At 37.4% G+C, this 5,584-nt stretch overlaps 1 pseudogene; it reads right to left on the reverse strand.

Moving 5' to 3' along the window:
• Positions 2,771-5,324, reverse strand: LOC18779802 (annotated as a pseudogene).

Here is a 5,584-nt window from a genome sequence, read left to right on the forward strand (position 1 = left end):
GCCACCCACGCGCTGTAGGCGTGTGGGCAATGTTGTGGGGCCACATTTTGTCCTAAAATGATCCTTAGGTTGTCACGAGCACGTAGGTGTGCTCGGATTTCAAGTTGGATATCGTTTGAGCCTTGAACGAATTTCGCCTATTGTGCAATTTCCGAGTTCGATATGTTCAGACCGTTGGATTGAACTCAAATTCACGTCTGTTGTACCTTGTATTTCTAGGATCGTATAGGATTCGATGGATCGTGAATCGGAGTCCCGAATACTCCGAAATCGCGAACCTTAGGGCTAGGTAAACTGTACCGTCCGATCATGCGATCGTAATCAATCCGACTGTCTGATTATGACTAAACTTGCAAGATGTGATTATTAAAATGTGCAGAACCTATAGGAACTCTTAGATTGATAATTGGAGGTTGCGGATCCCACGGGGTCCCGAGTTGACCAATATGGAAATTTATCACTTATCGAGTCTCGGGTCTTTTCAGACCGTTCTAACTGTCTAAAATGTTTAAGTGGGCATAGGAATGGTTCTAAAATAAGTGCATGCACTTTTAGAAGCTGGGGATCAGGGTTTAGGATTTAATATTTATGTTGAGAAAATTTATTAATTAAATATTCTTAATGGTTTAAATAGGAACTTGGGCTCCTTCGGACCCGCAGGACGGACCCTCAAAGGGTCAAGCTAGCTCGGTCGCTCAGTGAGTGGACTTTTGTTTTATAAATGATTTTATGCAATTAAGTTTCATTATTTGATCTTGAATAAGTATTATTGACTATGACTTTCCAAGCATGATTGGTTGGATTTAAATACTTTTATTTATATACTACCATGTTTGAACTGCAAAGGGCTTGGAAAGTAGGTATTGAGGTGATTGCTGGATCAAATGGTTTGATGAGAAGTAAAATTATAGTTTTCATGAATGGCAGCAGGATTTAAAGATAATTGAGAAATAGTTTTGTAATCTTTAATCTTTTTCAAAAATATATTTGTTTTAAACCACCATAGGTACCCAATTGCTGCCTTCAGATAAATTGGTTGTCTTCGGATTATAGTTGCCTTTGGATATGTCAACACGCTTGACATTTGCCCCACGAGTCCTAAGGGTACCCTGACCGTGCGGAATGAGGAATGCGGATCAGGTTGACTAAATGTCCCCTGAATCCTGCGAAGATTATGGCTCGGGTCGATTTTGTGTTACCGAGATCTGAGAGGACGTGTCACATTTGTGGGAATTGACGGTTTAATGTGGGAATTGACAGAAAAGTAAGGAATTGATGGATATATAATGGGTACACCTAGGTGGAAGAGAAACCTTTATTTTCGATATTTAAACTGGTTTGATGTTTCTTGTAAGTGTGTGAATTACTATATAAATGTAAATATGCATGTTTGATTTCTGTACGAATATAGTATGCAATTTGATTAAGTTTTTCTAAATGTTTTTACAGTGGGGTTAGTATGTTCCTATTCTATTTTCTAAAACTTTATTTTTGGTCCACTCACATTTTTAAATGTTTTGTGCCCCCAGACAATAGTCGTGTACCAGGGCGTCACCACAGGGCTATCACTACTCTCCACTCATCCTCTCCACTACATAGGATTTCCTTTGTAATCATACTATTTCTTTGTAAACTTTGAATTAGTATTGCTCTAATGAATTGCTCTAGGATTATTGTATGGCATGAGGCCATTTCGTTTTGATGTTGAGTTGCTAGAATATTATATTGACGCATGTTGATAGTTGGGAAATTTATATATGTATATTACCTTTTTGTACAGGTGGAAATTTTGGGGAATGATCAAATTACAAGGGAGACTCTGCCGAATTTTCGGCAGAAGTCAAACTTGTAATAAATTTGGATTTTAGTTAGATGGGCAATTCTTCAGGTGCCGGACATGCACATGGTTCGGCTCGAATTCCAAAGTAGAATTTGGGTCGGGTCCTGTCAATAAATATATGTATTTGATTTTCTAATTGATTCAACTAGGTTAATTGATTTATACTATAATAAATGGGCCTTTATTGAGTTCCATGTTTTAAATTTTGAATTGAGTAATTGGTAAATTTAAATTTTTTATATTCTAATGTGAGAGCCTTTATTAAGTTTTCTCTTTTTAAATAATATAATTTTTTTAAATGTATATATATAGGGGTTTATACAAATTGGGGGCCCTGCCTGGCCTGCTTGTGCCCAGGGCCTCTCGTGAATAGCCTCTTTATGGTGGGTTGGATCAATCACCTATATGGCATCGAATCAAGTCACATAAAGAACTTCATTGTTTCAGCCAAGTTTTATGCAAACATCATATTTAGAAGAGGAAAAACGCTTTTTCTTACCACACTGCTCTCGAAATTAAAGACTGCAGGGGTTACTGCTATAGGTAGATGATATGTGATTAGATGAACTGGCTCCCTCTCATGTCAAATGGCTATAATAAAAGCAATGACTATATTTGAAAATTTTAAGGTCAATTTGTTTGGAAAAAAGAAAATTAACCTAACAAAAGACACAAAAATAAATTAATATATAAAAATCTAAATTTACTTCTCCCCTATTATAGCAAAAACTACATTTACATCCCGAAGATGCAAATGACATGTAATTGTGGCTTTACATCTTCAATTTGCATGTTTAACATTGGAGATGCCTTTAGGACACTTATTGCACAATTATTTCTTCACGACTCACAACATCATCTATACTTAATTTACAATAACTAAAACTTTATTTTTATTGATACATTTTATCCATAAGCATTGTTGGGTTATCATTGTCTTTTATGCAGCCTCACAACCAATCTACCCTTCATCTTAAGCACAAGTGATAAGATGTAAGGAGGGTTCATCATCTTCTCCACAGTGGCACCACTATTAACAACCATAACCTCAAACTCATACATCACAGCTGCTACAACTAACTTCATCTGCACATAAGCCATCTCATTCCCCAAACACATACTAGGCCCATAATGGAACACTGGGAACCGAAATTGATATGATGGCTGAAACACCCCATCACCATCCAGCCACCTCTCAGGTTTAAACTCCATTGCATAGGCAAAGTAATTAGCAAACCACCCTTTCCTCACGTGGCATCCATCTAGCAAAACTTCATCATCCACTATTAATCTTGAATTGATAGGCACAGGTGGAAACAACCGCATGGACTCTGATAAATCTGCATGCATGTAATGAAGCTTCTTCAGCTCATCATAGCTCAAAGTTCACCTAGGCAATTCGTCGAGTATCTTGTAGGCACATCGAAGATGGCCAGAAAACAAAAGAACCAGGTTAAAGCTATGGTGTGCTGTCTCTACCAGCAAGAATGAAGCTGATCACTATGTCTCTCAGAAACTTCTGCTTGTGCTCGACATCATGGAACTCCATGTTTGCACTTGAAGACATGAACCTGGAAAGCAAGTCTCCATCTTTGACCACATCTGATTTGGCTTTTTTCAACTATATGATTTCTTCTGTTGCTTGTTTGAATTGCTTTTCAGAACCAATGTTGAAGAACCTCTTCATCTTCCACACAAGGCTCAGAGGTGACATAAATCTAGATGAACAAATATCAACTGTGTCATCAAAAGATTTGGCAAAGCTCAATCCTGACATGCTTTGAGTATGGTGCATGTTTTCTAAATCCAAGCAAGCAGGGTCTGTGCCAAATGCTACGTTGCATATGTTATCAAATCCGAATTTTCGCAATACATTTTGAAGATTGATCACTCTGTTTTTATCATAGATTTTGGAGAGGTATGGAATGAGGTGGTTCGAGATCTCGGAGTTGACGGTGTTTGAGATGAAGTGTTTGAGCGATTTGGTGTTGAATTCATGGCTAGCAATCTTGCATTGGATGGTCCAGAGGTTCCCATCAACGTTGAAGACGCCATGGATGAGGAGGTCATGAAGAACATCATAGAAGCGAGAGCCTTTCATGTAGTTTGGGAAATTGGATATAAGGAGGTGCTCGACCTTTGAATGACTGGCAATGCAGATGTCATGGGAGAGATTGAGCAAGGTTTTGACTTGAAGAGTTGAAGATGAGGTTTGGGAGAGCATATCAGCAACCCAGTCATGGAATCGGTGGTAGTTGATACGGAAGCCAGGTAGGTTTCCGATTATGGGGTATGACTATGGACATGGTATTTTTTGGTGTGTGTAAGAGACAGAGGAGAAGAAAAAGATGAAGACTGAGATGGAAAAGAGTAAGGTGACCAAGATAAGAGAGATGGTATTAAGGTCCAGCATTTAGCTTGTGATAATTTGAGGGTATAATAGTAAGAGATAGGGAGAAAAGCTTATATAGTAGTCCAGACCATTCCTGTACTAGCTAGTTTTCTACTTGAAACTGCCCTGATTTATTGGTTCTAATTCAATCTCATAGGTAGAAAATTCAAGAGAAAATTACATGAAAAAGTGATTCATTGCAAGGCTACAACTATAATAAGGGCTCAAAAGTCATTCTAGATATGCCAATAATAACTTCTATGAAGAATCATCATTCTAGATAGGCCAATAATAACTTCTATGGAGAATCACTCTCAACTAATAACCAAAGATACGTATACAAACCACTCATCAAGATCATCGATTCCACTTCTAAAAGACAATCCCATTTAGTCAAAAATATGTTTACCATCTCAAAACATAGCCACATATTCCCATCACTAAAATCCCCACTAACAATTTGCCTTAACAAACAAACAAACAAACTTATCCTCAACACTGACTGCTAGAACATGGATCAACTCCTTAGTAACCCAAATCAGTTGGCACTTCACTGGTTCAAGAAGTTTCACATACAATTCATTCACAACCTTGATGAGCAAACTAACAAACAAGCCATGCCCATTAGGAACAATGGCATGTAAGTGCTTAATATGTGTTTTGCCAACATGACTTTCACATAAAACCCCATAAAGTATCGCTTTGTTGAGTAGCAAATATTCTTTTGGCTTTGGAATTGTTAATGCAAATGAGGGTCTTAGTTTTGGTTCAAAAAGCTCATAGGCTTGTCTTAGAGAGGGCTATGTTGGGTTTTCTGCTTCACGGGAAACAATTTGAATTAATTTCAAAGCCATGTATTGTTCATAGGGTACAACTAGAATGAATTTGAGTGAGTGAATGTATGCATAAATGGTAGAAGAATTGAGTTGAGAAAATCAGAGGGTATTCAAATTTTCATTAGGAAATCAAATTCCAACTACAACTTACAAACAACTTGGAGAAGCCTTTCTGCATATTTTCAAGAACCACAATGTGGGCATTGGCTAGTGGTCTCTTAGGTGGCCCCGTTGCTCTTAATAGCTTAGTACCCATTTGCACCAGTAGAAAGTTCACATAAGAGTTATCCCATGAACTCCAACGAACTCCAATTAGTCAGGTAATAAACCAAGGTGCCATATCCAGTGTAGATACTAAGAGTTAAATTAAATTTGTATTGCTATTTGTATCATCTTTTATCTTTTTGACAAAACGAAAAAAAAAAAAGCAACAGAAAGCAGACTACCACAAGAATACTCTACGACACTACAGAATTTCAATGTGACAGTATACAAAAAAATAAAAAGATCCACAAA

Source organism: Prunus persica, chromosome G4, assembly GCF_000346465.2.
Source record: "Prunus persica cultivar Lovell chromosome G4, Prunus_persica_NCBIv2, whole genome shotgun sequence".
Classification (NCBI taxonomy): Eukaryota; Viridiplantae; Streptophyta; class Magnoliopsida; order Rosales; family Rosaceae; genus Prunus; species Prunus persica.